The 22223-nt window shown below is 38.7% G+C and overlaps 2 long non-coding RNA genes across 2 annotated transcripts in view; one reads left to right on the top strand and one right to left on the bottom strand.

Moving 5' to 3' along the window:
- The window catches only part of LOC306647294, a 43547-nt gene extending 30629 nt beyond the window's left edge, over positions 1 to 12918 (top strand). Inside the window, exons 2-3 of the long non-coding RNA XR_013760080.1 lie at positions 6421 to 6512; positions 12336 to 12918. This is a non-coding gene — a long non-coding RNA (uncharacterized lncRNA). The remainder of the gene's footprint in view (positions 1 to 6420; positions 6513 to 12335) is intronic.
- LOC306647295 overlaps positions 1 to 21836 on the bottom strand; it is a 44732-nt gene extending 22896 nt beyond the window's left edge. Inside the window, exons 1-2 of the long non-coding RNA XR_013760081.1 lie at positions 20685 to 21836; positions 10192 to 10263 (exon numbers count right to left, since the gene is read on the bottom strand). This is a non-coding gene — a long non-coding RNA (uncharacterized lncRNA). The remainder of the gene's footprint in view (positions 1 to 10191; positions 10264 to 20684) is intronic.
- Between the last annotated feature and the right edge of the window lie 387 nt (positions 21837 to 22223).

Here is a 22223-nt window from a genome sequence, read left to right as displayed (position 1 = left end):
AATGACAAATTGGAATTATCTGGAAAAAAAAAAACACTATGTGGACTTCTTCAATTCCAACTAATGGGATGGAAATTTGAAAAGGGAAAGGAGACTAAACTTATAGTTCTATTGTGTTATTAATTTGCTATGTAATATAGGAGCTTCATTTCTTTTCTTTAAACCAAAAAGTTCTAGGTTTGCATTCTCTAATGTGGTAACCAGTTGTTACATATGGCTATTTTAATTGAAAATAATTTAAAATAAGTAAAACTAAAAATTCTTTTCCTCAGATACATGCCAAGTGCTCAGTAGCCCACATATGGTAAGTGCCTACCATATTGGAGAGTGCAGATAAAAATATTTCCATTATCACAAAAAGTTCCATTGATCTGTACTGATCTAGACCCGGATATGTTGTATCTTTTGTGTTACCACCTACTGATTGGTAATAATAATGGAAAACATCTCTGGGTTGCCTGCTCTGACTGAACCATCCCTGCCCTTTCTGAGAATTGCTCTCCAACTCACAGTGGTGGACACTAGGTAGCCATAGCGAGTGTTGGACACTTCCTTTTAAATTAGAGCTGATTGGGCAGGAGTGGTCACCTGATATGCAAGCACAGTCAATTACAATCAATCTTCCTGAGGAATTTGGTGCTGAGATTCAGATACAGACTCTGGAGGAGACTGTAACTGGAGTAAATCAATGGATACTAAGCAGGGTTATATGACATTAAGCATGTTGTAGATACAGAGAAAGCCAGATCGCAGACTAAAAAAGTAAAATAAGCAGGCAGACACATGCAGAGACAGGGGCAGAGTCCTGGTGACTTTTTGGTTTCTAGTTCTCAAAGCCTATCTACATTCTTATGCTTGACTTTTTTGGGTCATTCTTGTATATTTGTATGAAATTCCTTATTTGCTCAACTGGCCCAGTCTGGTTTGTTACTTATAGCTGGAGAGGCCTGTCTAAATCAGTAGTGGTTTCCTAGAGTTGAAAACTCTGAAGCTTTATTCAGACTCAGAGGAAGAACATAATGATTGATGATGTCTGTCATCTGCACAGGACGGGGAGATGAAGTATCTGTGCTGGGTATTTGCCATTCCTGATTAGTCAGTCTCTGAAGTGATCTTTACTCTCAAGTTCCTTTTGTTTCTCTGATGAATTCTTATTTTTTTTCCCCTGATAATCCTCGATGTATAACATATTATTCAGTCCCTAATGTTTACTGTTAACAGCTTCCATCAATGAAATAAAGTATAACAACACTTTAAAACCTTAGAAAAAGGGACGATAAGTTAGAGCCATTAAGAATCAAAGTCTTTGGGCTGGGGATATAGCTCAGTTGGTAGAGTGCTTGCCTCGTATTCACAGGACCCTGGGTTCAATCCCCAGAACCACACACACACACACACACAAAAAAAAAAAAAAAAAAAAAAAGTCTTCAAGTTTTATATAAAATGTGAGCTACAGACCCAACACATTTTCAGGAAAATGTTATTTGCCAGCCAAATTCCCTAAAGCTAGTGTCCTATAGGATTTTTAAATGATCATAAGGCTAAAACTAAATTTAAATAATTTCAGATTTATCAAGATCATTGAATACAATTGATTTAAAAACTTCTTTTTTACCTAAAGAAATTTAAAGATTTTTTTCTTTATTTTATATATTTTTTTAGTTGTTGAAGGACTTTTATTTGATTTACTTATATGTGGTGTGAGGATTGAACCCAGTGCCTCACACCTGCTAGGCAAGCCCTCTAACCAGTGAGCCACAACTCCAGCCATTAAAGAAGATTTTCTTATAATAATTATAATGTGTTATATTCGACCCAATGAACTTTTACCTTTTCCCATATTATAGATATGATAGAATACTTGAAAACTGAGGCAGGAAATTAAAAAAATGTTATCAGTGTGGGGCCAGAAGTGACTGTAAGAATGCTGAGATAGTGCAAGACTACATAATTAGTCAGGGAGAGCCCACAGTGGAACCAAAGGTGAGTATGTGTTGTCAAAACACACAGAAATAAGGCAGGTCAGAAAGTAAGGCAGTGCAGCAGAGCCATTCAGGATAGCCAAGGAAACATCTTGTTTGCTTTCTTGCTTAAAATGAGCCTGGTATAGGAAAAGCTAGGAGACCACAAAGCTTTGAATTAAACATCCTCCCTCCTTAACTATTGTGGTAGACAGACCCTAGTGTGATCCAATTTTCATGACTCATGTAATTCCCTTCCTTTATATGGATGGGACCAAGAACTTGCTTGTTACAAATAGACTATGACAAAGGTGATGGGATAATCATCCCAGGGTTCACTGGAAAGACTCTCTTTCCATTACTGCCTTGAAGAAGTGATCTGCCACGTCCTGGGAGGACTTACAAAGGGAGTCAATGATATGGAACTGCAGACAGCCTACACTTCCTGACAGGAGCCTCAACTGACATCCAGCAACAAAACAGGAGGACCTCAGTCCTATAACCCCAAAGAAGCAAATTCTGCCAACAACTTGAAGAAGCTTGGAAGCAGATCTTTCCCCAGTCAAACTTCTGTTGAAATCACAGCCTCATCTAATACCTGGATTGTAGCCTTGTGAGACCTTGAGCAGGACACATAGCTTTTATGAGTCCACAAAAGTGTGATAGTAAGTATTCATTTGGAGTGACTTGCAGAAGCAGAGGGGCCATGAACAAGGGAAGGACACAGTGCAATAGGTCCCAACATTGTACCTGAAACAATGGTGAATACAATTAATATGAAAGATAGTATGAATATAAATGGGCTTCTTGGTATGCTAAAGTGAAGCTCATCAAAGATGGTGTTAATTCAAGAGCATGAGTTGTTGAGTTCATCAGGTCTTTTAAAGGGCAGGCCAAAGTCATCAGTGATGTATACAGAAATTTGTTGTCAGGACCCTTAATGTCTCAATCTATTGCTATATAATAAACTGCAACATAACTTCGTTGCTCAAAGCCATAGCTATTTTGTTTCTTTATTAAGTTGCTGTGGGCCTTGCTAAATTGTTGAGGTTGGCCTCCGCCTTCCTCTTCTTCTGCCTCAGCCTCCCAAATCACTGGGATTACAGGTGTGCCCAGCCTAATGGATCCACTTCTAAGACTGCCTCAGCCACATGCCTGACAGCCACATGCCTGGTGACTTATTGAGTGGAGGGTGATGGCCAGGAACATTGATTGCAAATTCTTACAGGGCGGCTGGCTTAATGCCAAAGTAAATGCTGCCAGGACATCTTAAGGTTTAGGCCCAGTGACTCAGCATCACTTCAATTGGTTGAGGCAGGTCATATATGACCAGCTCAGATTCACGGGGAAGGAGGGTGTGCATATTGGGAGCCATGATTGACTGTGGGACTAACAAGTTAATAGCCTACCACATCTGACAGTGATGCAAAAACGATTTTGTTTATTCAGTCTAACCACTAACTAAGAGAATGGTTAAAATATTAAATTTAGATAAGACTCAGTGTTAGTTCTTAATGGCTTTAGTGGCTAAGGAATCTCAAGGTCCTCAAAGTGCTCACTGGAATGAAGGATCCAGAAAGGCATGTGTTAAATGCTTGTGAGGTAAATAGAAACTTTCTTTCCCTTTTCATCTGCCTGCTCAGGCTGAGGTTCTTAACCAGAGTTGTCAATAGAAATATAATATGAGCTATATATGTAGCTTCAAATTTTCTTGTAGCCACATTTTTTTAAAAGTAATTTTAAAAAAAGTTATTAATTTAATATTATTTCAATAAGGAACCAATATTAAAATATTAATGATATCCCTAAATTGTTTTATAATATTTGATCTTTGGAATTTGGTATTTGTTTTTTAAAACTTACATAAGCATATCTCAACTTGGACACTAAATTTTCTCAGAAGTCTTCATGTATACTTGATTTCCAAAAATTTATACTTGAAAAAGTAAATTTGCATACTCAATTTGTTTCAAATATGCTTGAAATTTTTCTAATAACTGAATTGAGTATCCATTTTTAAATATAAATCATGGTTAAATGAAGTTGACCACTCAGTCTTTCAGTTGCACTAGCTACATTCCAAGTGCTCATCAGCCTTAGTAGCTAGTGGCTACCATTTGTGAGGGGGCAACTTTATATCCTCATTCCTTTCCCTTGGACTCAGCTTTGGTACCATGTGAGATGATGGGGGTGGAAAGGAAACCCCCATGTGAGTCATGTTGGTGGTAATGACATGGTTGTTTGATGAGTTCTTGGAATCTAGGAATCTTGTCCTGCTACTTGTCTGCTAAATTCTAAGATCACTATCTTAAATTCTGTTCCTTAGAAACAGAACTTAAGACAACTTCAGTAAACATAATTTTACTGAAGGATACGCTGGAAAGGAAGTTGTAAGATAGTGAGGGGAGCAGTGTAGGCAGGGGAAGGAACTGAGCAGGGCTGTGGTCTCAGACAAATTCTAGCCTTGGCTTACTTGGTGGGGACTATGGGATAAAAACTGTACTAATATTTGTCCCACCTTGAGGAAAAGGGATAGGCCTTCCTGCCCATATCCATCAGTCATTGACTACTTGGGATGAAAGTGGGGGTGACACATTCCAAGCTTTTCTAACTAAGACATTTCATCCAAGATCAATTATCCTCAGGTCCCAGGTGGGAACCTCTAGTCACAGCACTTGTAGCTGCTGGGAGATGGGTCTAACTGATTAGTCAGGAGATCTGGACAGGACACCAACAGCTAGGTCACTTAGGTCACTATAGAGTGACCTAAGTACTGAGGAACATGCCAGGGCCAGAAACACTTTATTACCTACTAGTAATTTAGACTCAAGCCTTGGCGCAAATTCATAGTGAGCAGGGCTGAACTCTGTGGGGCCACACGGTCTCGCTTGCATAGAGGCCTAAAGTCTATACTCTAAAGAGTTCAGGCATTCTCCATAGCCATCTCTTCCTAGATAGATATTAAATATCCACCTTCTGTATCACACAGATAAGGAAAAGCAAAGAGAATCCCCAAAGGGGGATACTAAACCCTAACACCATGGCTTGGTGAGAAGCAAATCCTTGTTCTTCATTCATTCCACTAAGAAATATTCAGTTGAGTGCCTCTGCTGGGCCAAGTACTGTGTGAGACTGTGAAGGCAAATTCCAAGAAGCAGTTCCAAGGCCATTTTGAGCAATGGCAGCATGGCTAAAATAAGTGCTGCTACAGAGTCTTAAGTGTCCACAAGAAGGAACAGGCCAGGAGAGGTGTGGTTTGGGGAGCGTGTAGGTCAGCGGGGAATGCTGAAAAGTACAGCAACAGGCCACAGCCAGCCCGCCAGGAACTCCAAGGAAAGAAGTGAAGTCAGAGTCTGGGGTGTTGGCCAAGTGGCAAAGGCCAAGAAAGCAAGTTAAGGTCAGTGTTCAGAAGACCAGGCCAGGGAGAAGGGCACTGGCAGAGGCATGAGCAGTGCCAGGTGCTGGGTGAAGGATAATAATAACATTTAGCACCGACTGTTTGCCAGGTACTTTGACTACATTTAATCTTCAAGATAGTCTTGCAAGATAAGTTTGCAGTTCAAAAAGATTAAATATGCTTCTCAGACCTCACTCAGCATACCTGGGGATAGTATTAAGATGCAGATTTTGAGGGCTGGGGAGATAGCTCAGCTGGTAGAGTGCTTGCCTTGCAAGCACAAGGCCCTGAGTTCGATCCCCAGTACCGCAAAAAAAAAAAAAAAAAAAAAAAAAAGCAGATTTTGATGCAACAAGTCTTGGGAGGGAGCCAAGGTTGTACATTTCTAACATGCTCCCAGGTGATGCTGATACTGCTGATCCACAAACTCTGCTAGAAGGAGCAAGAGGTAGCTATGAAGTCAAGTGCTTTTGCTATGGAAGGAAAAAATAGAGAATGAAAGTCAGGGAAACAAAAGCAGTGCAGTTTGAAAGTCTGATCTTCCAAATAAAGTCATGGTCATGGTTCCCAGGCTGTGGCTATATGCCCTCTGGAATGAGGGCAGGTGCAGGCAGAGAGACGTAGTGTTCTGAAGAGCAGAGTGGCCTCCTCTGGATGCTTAGGAAGTAGGAGTTCTTCTGGGGGTGACTATGTTCATTTCGGTGCATCTGTCCAATGTGTTTAAAGCCATTTTGGATAGTTGGTATAATGATTAGGTAATTTGAATACTATATGTTGTGATAGAAATTATTTTCCAGTAGTTATTTTTAAGCTGTCAGACTCTGAATGAAATCAAATCTATTTTTCGAAATTTCTCGACTTTTTTCTTAAGTTGTCTGTTCTTTAATTAAGAACTTCCTATGGCCTTATTATGAAATTTCTTTCTCTATCTTATTATGGATATTAGTGCTAACGCTTATTGAAATATTGCTTACGGACTCCTGCTATTTTAAAAATTATGATAATTATTATTATATAGTTTTAAAAATACCATGCATTCATAAGATATTTTATACTTTCTAGAATACTTTCTTCATTCTCATCTCCATATAGTCCAGTCTGAGTTGTTATTATTCCAGTTTATAGAGGAGGACACGAAGGCACAGAAAGTTGAAGTAAATTGCCCACGGTCATGTGGCTACAAAAGCAGCAAAGATAACTTTTTGTTTTAATTTTACTGGTTTGAATACTATGATAGGAACTTTCTATGTAATAGATCATTTAGTCCCTGCCACAACTCTATTATTATCCCCATTTTACAGATGAGAATACGGAGGCCTAGAGGGATTACGTAGTTATTCAAAATCACAGGACTAATAAGAGGTAGAGCCATGGTCTGAACTGAGGCTGTCGCTGTGATGACCTGAAAGGTCATCACAACTCTACTCTAGAAAGGGTATCTTGCAATGTTTAGGGTCAAAGCAAAAGCATTATTGAGGATTTTTCTAGCCCTGACCTTGAATAATGATGCCCTTGACAGACACAGTAAGGGCCTTAAAAGGCTTGAGATTATCATTCTCATATAAGAGGAACAGGCTGTCAACATGGGTGGATGATAAATGATAAATAAGGCTGCTTAATATCATCTGTCAGGCCCAGCCAGCACCACAACTGGAGAGGATCTGACACATTTACAATCCCACCCCAGTCCACCAGGTGCTAGGTCCTTCTACCCACTCTTGCCTAGAGTCTCCAGGTTCACATGCAGCGTTTTGGTGACTAGATTACAGTCCCAGGATAAAACCAAGTTCATCCCAGACAGTACAAATGGAGAGACTTTAATGAACTGCTTATAGAGGTAAGATCCAGGTCAGGCAAACAGGATGCTGAGGCACCCAGAAACTAGCTGCAGTGAGAGACTATTACCATACTGCAGACTTGGAAAGAAGAAGGGGAAGAGAGAGGGTTATTGGAGCTTGTGTACCTGTGGAGGAATGCAGCCAAGGCCAGAGATGTGGTGCAAAGGAGAAAGAAAGCAGACATACCCTTCATTCTCTCTCTCACCTTCCAGTCACCTGCTACTGCCTCTCATCGCTTAATCTAATCAGATGCTAGTTGCCCAGCAAGCCTGGCTGATGGAATCCAACAGGGTAAGCCTCCCTGAGCAAGAACAGCAGAGAGAAATGTAGAGAGTATGTGGAGGAGGGCAGGGAGCTAGCAGAGGGTAACAAGCATAAGATCACACTAGTTCTTTCCTTCCATCCCGGTAGTACTAGACAGACCTTCTTCTTCAATCCCCTTAGGTTCCAAGTGCTAGGCTGTAATTCCCAAACCTGTATATGAAATTCGTCCTCAGACTCTTGAGTTTTCTGACCTAAAGTTCTTTTACCAGTGAGGCTTCCTTGCTATGAGGAAAATGACTGGCCAACAAGAGGATTCTGGTATGCTCTCAGGTCAGTTTTCTGGATGTTTAAACCAGTCTTCAAGATTTGCATTCCTCACTGTAAAGCTGAATGTGGGCCATGCCTGGTGATGGAGGATGAGAAGTTCAGACTAAGCAAGGCAGTGGTGTTGTTCCATGGTACCTGTGGTATTGGTAGCACCATGTCCTCTGAAGAACAAGGTTCACACTTTGGGTATCTGAATATTAGAAAAGGTTCTAAGCCATTGACATTGTGAGGATAGAATCTAGAACCAAATTACTTGGATTCAACTCTAGATACCACCACTCACTGGCTGGGTGACCTTGGACAAGTTATTTAACTTCTTATGAGCCTCATTTTCCTCATCTGTAGTATGGGGGTAATAATATCTACCTCATGGGACTTTAGTGAAGACAAAGTAAGTTAATTCACAAGGTAAATTTTTGAACCCTATCTGGTACATTGTATTCACCATATATAAAAACAAAATTTAGAAAACTTGCAAGCTATTGTCTAAACAAATTAGGATTTTTGTTTTGTTTTGTTTTGCTTTTTTTTTTACCAAAAATTGGTGAAAAATTATTAAAGTGAAAGGAAATGTAGGCAGGTGGTAGAAACTCAAATAACAGGAAGTATAATGAATCCTATAGGGGGAGGTGTATTCATCTGCATCTATTTTTGCACTTCAGTTTCACCATGAATCAGTCTGCTGTGGTGAAACTTGATATTAAATTGGTGGATATTTATTGACAAACTTCTATAATTCTCCCAGGGAGAGTCTCTCAAGATTGAATGCTTCACCAAATTAATATCTTTTTCAAAAGAAAATTTAGTCCACTTGGTGCTTGACTAAATATTTGAGTTATCGTAAAGAGCCAGTTGGTTTTAGTCAGGTTTTTCGCTGCTGTGACTAAAAGATCTGACCAGAACAATTTTAGGGGAGAAATAGTTTATATAAGGGTTCACAGTTTGAGAGGTCTTAGTCTATAGAAGGCCCGCTCCATCCCTTGGGGCTCCAGGTGAGGCTGAACATCATGACAGAAGAGTGAGGTGGAGGGAAGCAGCCCGCATCATGATCAGGAAATAGAGAAAGACTCCACGCTCTAGATACAAAATATATACCTTATAGGCACACCCCCAATGAACCACTTCCCATGGCCACACCTGCCCCCTGCCTCCAGTTACCACTCAGTCAATCACATCAGGAATTAATCCACTGATTAGGTGAAGGTTATAATGCAATCATTTCTCCTCAGAACTTTCTTGCATGGCCTCACATGTAAGCTTTTGGGGGACACCTTACAACCAAACCATAACACAGCTTAAGAAAATTGCCTAAGATTTTATTTCTCCATTGGAAAAATCAGGAAACAATATTCCTACATGACAAGATTGCTGTGAAGGATAAACACAGAGTGGCACATGCTCAATAAATATTAATAACATTATTGTTACATATGATTTCAACTTTGAAAAATTTGCAAGATTAAAAAAAAAAAAAACCACTCAGAGCCAGGTGTAATCCCAGCAACTCAGGAGGCTGAGGCAGGAGAATCACAAGTTCAAGGCCAGCCTCATCACTTTAGTGACACTGTGTCTCAAAACTAAAAAAGAGGAGTGTAGCTTAGTGGTAGAGCACTCCTGGGTTGAATTCCCAGTACCTAAAGTAAAACAAAATAATGAATAAATACACTCAGTATTGTTACTGCTTTGAGGAATTGGGTCCTATTTTTGGACAATTAAGCTATAAATCTGCTTATATAATGGGACTCATTTATATAAATTAGTATTGTAGATGAAAGTATATAATACTGTTATGAAATAATCAAGAAATTAAATCTTCACCTTATCAAGTCTTAAATTAATTACCAAGATACAGAAAACACATAGAATATTAGAGCATGTTAAATGACACCATGGGGCTGTAATCTACAAAGTTAAAATTGTACATATTATGGGCTAAACTGTATTTCCCCCAGATTCATATATCGAAGCCCTAACCATCACACGACTATATTTGGCAATGGGACCTTTAAGGAGGTAATGAAGTTTAAATGAAATCATAAAGATGGGGCCCTAGTCTGATAGAACTATTGTCTTTAGAAGAAGAGGAAGATACACTGTGCCCACACCCCTCTGCTTGCACCCACCGAGGAAAGGTCATGTGAGGACACAGTGAGGAAGTGTCTGCAGGACAGGATGAGTAGCCTCACCTAAAACCAATCCGGCTCACACCTTGATCTTGGATTTCCAACCTCAAGACCAGTGAGCAAATAAATTTCTGTTTAGGCTACCCTGTATGTGGCATTTTGTTATGGCAACCAAAGCAGAATTGGTACTGCATAGGAAAAACAACCTGGTTTTTTTCAACAAATAAACTGACATGAGAAAGAGAGCAAGCAAGTATATAAACTGGCGTGGGTATGCTCACCTGTTATCCCAGAACTTCGAAGGCTGCAGCAGAATTGCAAGTTTGCGGCAGCCTGGGCAACTGGGTGAGACCCTGTCTCAAAACAAAAAATAAAAAAGAACTGGCAATGTAGCTTAGTGGTAGAGCAACTCTGGATCCAATCCCCAGTATACACACCAAAAAAAAAAAAAAAAAAAAAATTGGGGGGAGAGAACCTCAGGTGAAAGGATACCCCAAAGATTACAGAGACTTAAAAGATTCACCCACCAATTGCAGTGTGTGAGTTTTATTTGAATCCTGATTCAAACAAACTGGAAAGAAGAAAAGGAGGAAGAGACAAAAAGAGATAACTACACTATTTATGACATTTATGAGATGATTGTAAATTTGAAGACTGGATCTGTTATGATATTGAGGAATTTTATTATTTCTTTTAGGTGTAATCAAGTCATTATGTTTGCTTGTAAAAATTTTTTTAGGGTACATGGTGAAATCTTTACAGAAAAAAAATGATATGATGCTTGGAACTAGTTTAAAATAATGTGTAGGGAGAGCATGTAACACATGATAGAATAAATGAAACAAGATTGGCTATGAGTTAATAGTTGTTGAAGGTGATATTGAGTTTGTGTGGGTTCATTATCCTATTTGCTCAACTTTTGTGCATGTTTGAAATTGTGCATAATAAAGGGGAAAAAAAACGACTCTACAAAAACTAGAAAAAGCATTTACTCTTAGTCTCAGAAATGTCTAGAAATACAACCTATGTATTGACAGTGATAGGATTTTCAGGTAAGTGGGATCTTGCCAGGAAGGTCATGTTGGATGTGTGGAAGCTCCCGTGAATGCACATTCAAGAATTCTTGGCATTTACATCCAATAAATATTTAGTAAGCACCTGGTAAGAAAGGCCTTCTCCTGGGTGCTGCCAACAAGATGGACAAAGTCCCTAATGGGTCTGATCAATTAAAATCAAGTTGATTGATAGATTTTTAAAAACACTTTTGAGTTATAATAATTGCTGTAACAATAACAAGGGGCTGGGATAGGCTTGTTTTGGATAGGGCCTAGAATAAGTCTATCTGCAGGAGCTGTCAGTTAAGCTGAGAGAGACCAGGAAAATGGGGATAAAGAGCCAGCCCTGGGAACAGTGCAGAAAGAGGGTTCAGGTGAGGGAACAGTGTGGACAGAGGCTCTACAGTGGAAAAGAATTTAGTTTGTTGGAGAAACTGAAGAAAACCAGTATGGCTAGGGTGTGGTGACCTGAGAAAGCATAGACTAAAGTATCTGGGATAAGCTTAGGGACAAGGCAGGGACAGAATCATGCAAAATCTTTTAGGCCACAGTAAGAGTTTGGGTTTTATTCTGGGAGCTATGGAATCCATTGGAATATCTCATCAAGGAACTTGACTTGTCTCAGGACTAGAGTGGAAATTAAGGGAGATGTGGAGGTGAAGAGGGTTCTGAAGGAGCAGGGAAGGAAGGTGATCTTCAGTCTTGGCCCATGAAGTTGCTTTGGGGACTTGGGACAGCAGTGGGATCTTCCAAGTTGCACCCTGTGTCAACAGCCTCAAGAAAATGGTGTCTTTCTGGCTTTCCCAGTGCCTGATGAGCTGGGTGTTAAGTAGAAGAATACTCTTGTTATTTGTTGCTGTGCAACAAACCATCCCAAAATTTAGTGGCTTAAAGCAGCAGAAATTACTCAGGAATCTGAGGTTTGGGAAGAGCCTGAGGAAATGATTTGCTCTGCTTCATGCCATTGTATGAGACCTCAACTGGGATGACTGGGCATCTCATTCTCTCTTCATGTAGATGCAGGGCCTCTCTGTGAAGTTTCTCATTGTGACCTCAGGATAGCTGGACATCTCCTCCAGAAGCAGGTGCTCCAGGAGAACAAAGTGTGAGTTTCAAGGCCATTTTGATCTAATTCCAGAAGTTACACAGTATACTTCCACCAAATTCTGTTACACAGGGCTGACTCTAATTCTTTTTGGGAGGGGACTTCCTAAGTGCATGATCATTAATCAACTTTGGAACCTAAGAAGAGCGCATATGTTTGTGTCCACTGAATGTTGGGGAGGGAGGCTCAGGGACTCTCAAAGGGACTTGATCTAGGACCTGTAGGTAATTGTGGTTGCACTAACACTTAGGTTTCCATTTTTCAGGGTGCAGTGTTGCATCTGAGAAGAGCTGAAATTGCTTCAGGGGCTGTTTAGAGAAAAACATGATGAGAGGTGAGAGGATTCTGAAGGGAATCAAGATTTCTTGTAAAAGTTGTCAGAAGCAAAATGGAGTAATTTTTGTCAACCCCTATCAAAAACAAGTAAATAAATAAAGCCAGGTGGTTACTAAGGAGGGTATCTCATGCATGTATGCTTGATAACAAGAACTATGATAAAAGAATTCTAGAACCATAGACTTGCAAACTTACACAAAAATACTTCTGCAAGTATATCTATCCAGCAACTGCCTATTCAATCTTGAGTTGATGCCACCCTTGTTATTGATCCTTGAGGCCAAGAAGGTGTTTCAGAAAATCTTATGTAAACCTTTTCATTTTACTGTTAAAAGCCCTTGTTTTCCTTTGCCTTATTGGACACACCCACATGTATTCCCATTGCAATGTTCATTCTGGAATAAATTCATTATCTTTGGAGAATCTCTTTCCATTTGTTATAAGGTTGACAATATAATGGTTTTTGATAAGTTTTTGTTTTGTGGCATGTGAAGTCAATCCTCTCTTCCCTCTCTCCAAAAAAATTCTTCAGTAAATCATTTTTGTTAATGCAGTGTGGATCTCTTCTGAGGAATACATCAAATGCTGAGTTCTTTCTCAAAGAGGATTTGGGATGACAGTAGATGCTGCTCCAGGGAGCTTGGCTATACCTAGAATACTAGGGGACAAAAGGAAAACTAAGCAAACAAATGAATAAATGAATGAATCTTGGAATTTCTGTAGTCCTCCATTAACTAATAATGACCCCTGACAGACCAACAATCACTTCTCTAGTCTCTAGTCAAGTTCTGGAATTGGCCTGCTCCATTTATGATCTTTTTCTATCTCAGCTTCCCTTCTACATTTTGTTGTTGTTTGTTTTTCCTTTTTCACACTGTGGATTTGGGGATTTAAGTAATTTCTGTAGCATGAACTCTCTGCTTCTTTAAAACAGAGAATTCTTTAGGATTAAAGGCTTCTTTGATCTTCCAATGTGTATTGGGTGCTATGCCAGACACAGTGCTATGTGTGCAGTAGAGAATTCTGAGAATAGACTGACTCACAGTCAGGAAGAGAGGTAAGACTGAATTGTTCTATAAAACAGGAAGCAGCAGCTGTCACAGAAAAGGTAGGAGTAAAATGTAACTGTTCAGAGTTGGGTTATCATTGGGAACAGTGCAGGATAGAGAGTCAAGAAAAGCTTCATAGAAGTAGTGGCATCTAAAACAAGCCTTAGATTAAAGGTGGCTCTCGGACATGAAGAGATAATGATGGGGGTTTAGAGACTGAGCAAGCAGGTAATCCCAGGCCTATCTACTCTGCCTTCCACATCAAATCACTTTGTTCAGGATCCTCCAGGGCTTTTTCCTCAGTGCTTTCCTGGCCCAGAAGGCAGATGCATTGACATGTCAATGTTAAAGAACTGGCTACAGGCTCAGGCTCTCCATCCACCCACCCACCCTTCAAGGTTCCTTTTGAACTGTGATCTAGGGACACCCCTTGCCACCCAATCAGAGAAGGGAAAAGCTAATGCTAAAAAGGAAAATAGAAAAATCAATACTACTGGAGGCTTAAAATGTGGGGAGAAAAACTGAGATATAGAGAAAGAACACTGACACTATGTTCCCTTAACTGTCAATGAACAAATTAATCCATGCCTGTGTCTTGACCTTGACCATGAGCTTCTAAAAGGCAAATTGTAGGTATCCATGCTTTAACAAGCTTCTAGGAAATTCTGATGCAAGTTGAAGTTGGAGAACCATTGTTCATTGTTTTAGGGTATCTGAGTATCTGAACCTAGAAAAAGATATGCTTGGTTCTCCTTTGGGGACATCAAGAACTCAGTTGCTTTTTTTTTTTTTTTTTTTTTTTTTTGTACCAAGGATTGAACCCAAGGGTACTTAACCACTGAGCCACATCCCAAGCCCTTTTAACTTTTTATTTTGTTTAAAATTTTTTTAGTTGTAGATGGACACATGGACATTTTATTTATTCATTTTTATGTTTTATGTGGTGCTGAGGATCAAACCCAGTGCCTCACGCATGCCAGGCAAGTGCTTCACCACTGAGCCATAACCCTAGCCCTTACTTTTTATTTTATTAGAGTCTTATTAGGTTACTTATAGCCTCAATAAGTTGCTAAGGCTGACTTTGAACTTTCTGTCCTCCTGCCTCCTGAGCTGCTGGAATTGCAGGGGTGCACCTCTATGCCCTCAGCTTCTATTTTTTTTTTTTTTCTTTGTTTTCTAACCTGTAAATAGGTGTCCTTATCCTTTTACCTTTTCCTCCACCCTTTGACAAGAAAGGAGAGAAAGTGGGGTAGAGAGAGAGGGAGACAAAGAAACAAAACACCATGAAGATATTCCAAGTGACCAGCAAAAAATAAATTAATGACAGGTTGTTTTCCTTCCTGATAAAACAGAAACTTTGACTATAAAAATATATATTCAATGATTTTAAAAACAGATTTTTTAATAGAACAGGAAGAGAGCAGAGCAAAATGTGGAAAAAAATTGAACTGTGGTTTTATGTGTACCTGCTTGCTGCTCCTCCCAGACAAAACCACATGCTCCTCCTCCTTGTCAATCTGCACTGTCATCCCTTTTTTAATTCCCAGGCACTGTCAGCATGTTTCCTTCTGAAGTGGAGGGTCTTGTACAATTCTTTTTCTTTTCTTTTTTTTTTTTTTTTTTTTTTTTGATTCACTGACAATGCTTCAGGATTCATGGGACAGGAAAAATTGATGAGATTCTCTGTCTGGTATGTGCTTTACCTGGCAGATAAGGTCAAAAAGAAGATTTGTGTATATCCATATAGGATCGATCCCCAAGTAAACTTGACCCTCTCTAGGTCCTCAGGACTACCAGCATACACATGTAATTGTGGTTTTATTCCTATCCTCAAGGAACCCACCATCTACTAGGATGGTGTTTTGCATATACAGTTTCATTTAATTGTGATAACCATTGCTGAAGACAGTATTGCATGGTAAATCCCAAACTTGGATCTATCAAATGAACTTTTGATAAACTAGTAGGAAATCTCCCCAACTTATAATGGCTCACTGAGGGGCTAAAGAGGTGGGTGTAGTCTCAGGAAGACAAGAGAGAATTGTGACTCTATGTATGACAGCTAAATCCACACAGTGATATAAGACTTGATCTGGAGCTGAAAGGGCTGGGAGAGAAAAGAATGTTTATGAAATGTACCCCTTAAGCTGACTCCCACTTAATAATAGACTAGCCAGCTTAACAGACGTGCTATTTTCCCTGTAAAATATACTGATACTGATAATTGTCCACATCTCACTAAAATTTCTGGCAGGTAGTTCAGTCTCTTTTATGCCTGGAATTTCTGCTTCTACCAATTATGCTATACACTTTCCTAGAGCTGGCTCCTGGAGTTGTTCCCAAACCTGTTTATGCCAGTTGTGCTATTTTGACCATGAATTCTTGTTTTTATGAAAATTAAGTTGAGTTCTATGAAAAGAGTTGATAAAAATATTTTGATTAAAATAAAATTGCTTTTGAATGATATATAATATGTAAGAAAACTGTGATTATGATAAGAAGTATAAAAATTTGGAAGGATTCATTTCTCAAGTGGTTTCATAGGGGTATTTGTGTTCTTGTTCCACTTTAAAGAAGTTTAGGAACTGGAAATTATACATGATGCTACAGGGATGGGCTTTATGCAAGAGAAGGCATTTTAAAAAATGCCTTAGACCTATATCAAAAGATAGGCAAGAGCCAGGCACAGTGGCACACGCTTATAATCCCAGCGGCTAGGGAAGCTGAGGCAGGAGGATTATGAGTTCAAAGCCAGCCTCGGCAAAAGCAAGGTGCTAAACAACTCAGTGAGACCCTGTCTCTAAATAAAATACAAAATTGGGCTGGGGATATGACTCTGTGGTCAAGTGCCCCTGAGTTCACTTCCCAGTAGCACCCCCCCAAAAGATAGACAATTAAAGTACCTTTAAATGTTTTAGAATAAAATGTTATGTGTCTTTTTAAATGATTTTTCTCATTGTTTTCTAATTAACATTTTCCAATTTAATTTTAAAAATTCTATTAACAAACTATACTTCTTATTTTTGTTAGATAACAGGACTGTACATCTGCTTGTAACCTAGACAAAGAAGGGTTAAGGGGATAAAATTACAAAAGTTGGTGGTATTCTCCAGAGCTGTCCATCAGAGAGGAATAGACTTGACTAATTGATTGTTTGAGTTCATCCTAAATTAATGTCATTGGCCATTGAGATTGTTCAACATTTCCCTTATTTTTATTTTCTCTTTATAAGAAATCCTGTTTATTACCTGGCCACCCAGGAATATATCTTCCTAGAAGAGAGGGCTTCAGTGCTGATTCTCAAAAGTGAATTATTACCATAATGTTTAATTTATAGGAGACAATACCTACTGCCTTCCAATGCTTCTAGTGAAAACATACCTCAAGGAGGGTGGAAGTCAATCAATCAACAGTATTAATATTTATCTGCCAACTTTTAAATGTTAACAACAGACTCAAAAGGTTTCAATACCCCATCTGGCCCAAAGGAAACCATCAGTTTGCAAATCATGCTCTAGAATCATAATGAAGAAGGTACACTGGAAAAAGACAAGATAAATCCCAAGATCAAGGAAATTGGAGTAGCATCTACAGGCTCTGTGCTTTGTATGACCCCTGGACTGCAGAAGTGCTAACATCAGGTAACAGCAGGCAGCTTCTCTAAGGAGAGTTAAGCCCACTTAAATAGCCAATAGAATAGATGTTATTGATCACTGGCTACTTATCATGAGCTAGGTACTGTGCTAAGCAATTGAAATGCATTTAATTTTTACAGAGAATTCATGAAGAAATTGAGCTCAGAGATGTGAGGTAACTTATCCAAGCTCACATTAACTAGTATTGGAGAGATTGGAGAGATCAGTATTTAAGTTCAGGTTTAATTTTATGCCAAGTTTCATGCCATTGACTACTTTGAGAGTGTCATAGTAACCACTTGTTGAGTGACTATTTTCTGTGCAGCAAGAACTTCGTATACATAAGTACGTTTAGATATATAACTCTATTTCATTGAGTTAGGAAATCAAGTGTTTGATACTTTGTGTCTTTCTTGGTTATAACAGGTTCTTTATTTGGTAGTTAGAAAAGGGTGACAATGATATAAAAATTTGATCATAGCCCATTTTTTTTTTTTTTTTGTAAGTCACCAAGTTTTAGAGAGATGACATGATATAAAGCAAAGATGCAGTCTTTGTAGTGAGACTGCATGTTTTTATTTTGGCTTTGTGACTTTCTGGTCAAGTGGCCTATTCCTATTTGCCATGGAGCCCAGGAGCATTTATAAAAATAAATCTGTTAAGCTGGGGGCAGTGGTACATGCCTGTAATTCCAGTGGCTCAGGAGACTGAGGCAGGAGGACTGCAAGTTCAAATCCAGCCTCAGCAAAAGCGAGGTGCTGAGAAACTCAGACCATGTTTCTAAATAAAAATACAAAATAGGCCTAGGATGTGGCTCAGTGGTCGAGTGCCCCTGAAGTACCCAGTAACTCCTACCCGCCCCGAAAAAAATCTCCTGTTAATTCCAAGTCATTGCTCTTCCTCTTTGTAAAAAAAAAAAAAAAAAAAAAAGAAGAAGAAAAATAAACAAATGAGAGAGTACTTTTTATTTTGGGCAAATGTCATTTGAATATAGAAATCTCTGCCCTCATGGTTGAGATCCAGACACAAGTCATTCCAAGTCTTCCTCACATTCATCACTGCCTTCTCTATCCCAGTTCTCCATCCTTGCTGAAGACCCATGTAATTCGTTACCCATCATTGTGTAATAGATTTGCTCAAAACCTAGTGGCTTCAAACAATGAACATTTATTACCTCACAATTTCTAGAGGTTAGAAATTTGGAAGCAGCTTATCTGGGTGGTCCTGACTCAGGGTTTCTTGTGAGGTCCAGTCAAGATTTTGCTGGGGCTTGGTGATCTGTCAAGATGTCAATTCCCATGGCTGCTGGAGGGATTCTCAGTTCCTCACCATGTGGAACTCTCCTAGGGCTACATGAGTATCCTCACAACACTTCAATTGGCATCTCCAGCATGAATGATTCAAGAGAGAGCAAGAAGGAAGCAATAATGCTTTGAATCCTAGTCTTGGAAGTCACATGCTATTACTTGCTCCTCATTCTGTTAGGAGCAAGCCACTGAGTCCAGCCCACAGTGAAGTAAAAAGGAATTAGCCTTTAACTTTTGAAGGGAAGAGTGTTAAAGAGTTTTTGGATATGTTTAAAAACCATCCCAACCACTAATATACCTTCACCTTAAATCTTGACAAAACTCTCACACTCTCAGATCTGGCCTGTGGTTTGTCATTGACAAAGGAACTTACTTGTCCTTTTCACTTCCCTCCTCATGATACACACACATTTACTTTTATGGCTTAACTCTTTTTCTCTAATAAATTTTCCTGGCACAGAGCAGACAATTTATGCTATTTCCTAAAGTAGCTCAAATAATTTGTTTTAAGGAATCTAGCTACTGTGATGTTAAAGAAAGTAAATTATGGACTTCATAAGTTGTCACGATAATAATAATGAGTTTATGGAGGAGTTATTCTGTGCCAGACATTTTATTAAGTACTTTATATATGCTATCCTGTTTGATTACTCTATACCAATGCTATGAAATAGGTCAGAGTTACCAGATATCCCTAAAACACTTAGCCAAGATAGGAATAATGGTATGACTTCCGTACAATGATTGAGGCACAGTAGGAAAGAAGCTATAAGAAAGAGGGATTAAAAAAACAAATCAATGAAACAGAATAGATTGCAGTGGCAGCCCCTGCATGGATGGAAACTTTATATACAACAGAGCATATAACTGAAGATTGTTAATGAAAGTATGTACCATTCAGCAATCAGATGTTTGTGAAGAAGAAAATATTAGTGGGCTGGGGTTGTGGCTCAGTGGCAGTACGCTTGCCTAACATGTGTGAGGCCCTGGATTCAATCCTCAGAACCACATAAAAATAAAGGTATTGTGTCCAGCCAAAAAAAACTTAAAAAAAAAAAAAAAAATATTTACAGGGATATAGCTCAGTTGGTAGAGTGCTAGTGCTTGCCTCATATGCACAAGGTCCTGGGTTCAATCCCTAGCACCAAAAACAAAACAAAACAAAACAAAACAAAAACTGGCAAAATTCAGCTAGGCATGGTGATCCACACCCATAATACTAGCTACTTAGGAGACTGAGGTGGGAGAATTGCAAGTTTGAGGCCAGCCTTGGGCAACTTAGTGAGATCCTGTCTCAAAATAAAAAGAATTTTTAAAAGGGCTGGGAATGTAGCTGAGGTGATAGAGCCACCTCTGAGTTCAATTCCAGTACCGCCAGAGAGAGGAAGAGAAAGAAAGACAGAAAGGCAAAACTTGACTGAAAAATAAATGAAAGGCATTCTTCAGAAGAGAAACCATGAATGTCCAATAAATATATGCATAAATGCTCAAGCCCATTTATAATGAGGGAAATGTAAATTAAACCAGAATGGAGATAATTTTATAATGTCCAAGTCAGTAAAATATTTTAAAAATATGTTGATGAAACTTTGGAATAACAGAAATTCTGTGCACTGTTGGTGGAAGTATAAATTATTCCAACCACTTTTGAAAATAATTTGGCATTATTTAATGAAATAAGCATAGCCATGTTCCATGACCCAGCAATTCCCAGGGATTTGTGTATATATGCACACATGTGTGCACCTATACCCACACATCCTAGACTAACTTGCACATATACAATATGAGGCATATACACAAATGTCCATAGTAACATTTTTTTTGTAGTACCAAAAACTGACAAGTGGTTATCCACAGAAGAATGGATAATCTTTGCTGTACTTATGTAATGGATGCCTTGCAGCAATGAAAATGAGTGCACTTCAGTTGTGTTTATAAATGTGGATACATCTTTCAAACTAAATGGCAAGTGAAATAAGTCAAAGAAAAACACATGCAATATAACATTTATAAAAAGTGCAAAAACAGGCAAAAGTGAACTGCAGAGTATTGTTTAAGAGGTGATAACCTATTTTTTTAAAGTGATGGAATGATATGAAGGTAAAAGGGAGACTGGTGGAGTAGAGAAAGGGGACCAGGGGAGGGAGGAGAGGAGAAGGGAAGTTACTGGGGAGTAAAATAGATCAAATAATGTTATGTGCATGTACCAATGTACCACAATGAAACCCACCATTCTGTATAATTAATATGTACCCCCCAAAAGTAATGATGAACATAAAATTACTTTTGGGAGAAAGGAAGGCAGGAGATTGGCATGGAGAGGGTCTTCAAAAGAAATAATATTCTCTTTCTTGGGCAAAGCTGTGTATCTGTGGGGGGTAACATCATAATCATTATTAATACCTTATATATTTCATGTGTTTTTACAAGTATGAAATAAGGAAAAAGATGGAGATAAAGACAACTAGAATGGATGGTTATTAATAACTCAAGGAAGTGATATCTTTTGGACATGCCAACCCGGTTTTCTCTTTTCTCTAACAACATTCCCCATTCCCGCTACATCCTGCTACAAAAAAACAAAAACAACCAAATAAGCATATAAATAACTTATACTAAGGGTAGAATCAGTCTTTAAAAAGCAAACCCAATTTTAAAAAATTGATCTGTATAACCAAACAGAAGACCCTCCTAGAGGATGCAAGAACGTTCAGCCATGACAGGGACCCTTCCCAGCCATTTGTACCCTGCACTGTGTGATATGAGCCTCTGATGGTGATAATCTGGGAAAGGTGGTGGAGAGAACCAGAGTCGTGAAGAGGTTGCTGTTGTTTGCTAACCTAGCGGTAAATGATTTTGCTCAGAATAACTCAGCATGGCTGTCTGCATAGCCTGAAATTCTTCCATGTACACACACATCCAGTCATGCATCCACCTAGCCATTCTTTATCTTTCCTCTGACATTTCTTGTGTCCTCTATGCCAGGGCTAAGAAGATGCTGAAGATAACAAGAAGAGAAGTCAGAGCCAGTGCCATGCAGGATGATGATATAGGGTTGTAGTCAGGCCTCTAGCAGGGCTGAGCACCAGGTCACAGAGGATTTGCTCTGCCTGCTGAGAGATCAGAGAGGGTTTCCCCATAGGCAAGAGGCTCTGGATTTTGATGTGTCTTAAAACAAGAGGAAAAGTTTTCAGACATGTGACCTTCAAAATTTTAGTTGGTTGTGTACTTCTAAAGGAATCTGAAAAGCCATGTACTGCTCACAATTTTTATGTGGACATCTAAAATTTAAGTGGTATAAAGAATGCAATTCCCTGTTTATTACATACATTGACATTTTAAAACAAGCCTGGAATATAATTTTTTTAAATGTTTCCAATGGAATCCATGTAGTACAGTAATACGGTATATATTCATCGTTTTAAAAAATGCAAGAACAAGCTCTTCTTAAAATATTGACATTTTAAAATAAGACTTTTATATCATTTTTTAGATGGTTTCCAATGGAATTCATCTACCAAGTGATTTGATTATCATCCTTTAGAAACAGAATAAACTAAACAGAAAAAATTAAATTTTATATCATTCTTTCTTCTTGGATTCATATTTCCATTCCTTTATCTTATAGAACTATCTTTGTGAAACATACTTTGTGTCATATTTCTCTGTAGTAAAAAAAAAGTATATAAAATCTCATAGTCCATAAGGCTCTACATATGAAAACATGTCTTCCAGATTGAGTTATCACAATGATTATTGGCATACAGTTGTTCAAGCCAAAAAAATATGCTTTTATGATTATGGACATAATCATGAACATAAC

The sequence above is a fragment of the Sciurus vulgaris genome, assembly GCF_902686455.1.
Source record: "Sciurus vulgaris genome assembly, chromosome: 16".
NCBI lineage: Eukaryota > Metazoa > Chordata > Mammalia > Rodentia > Sciuridae > Sciurus > Sciurus vulgaris.
This window is presented reverse-complemented; position numbering and strand designations above follow the sequence as displayed.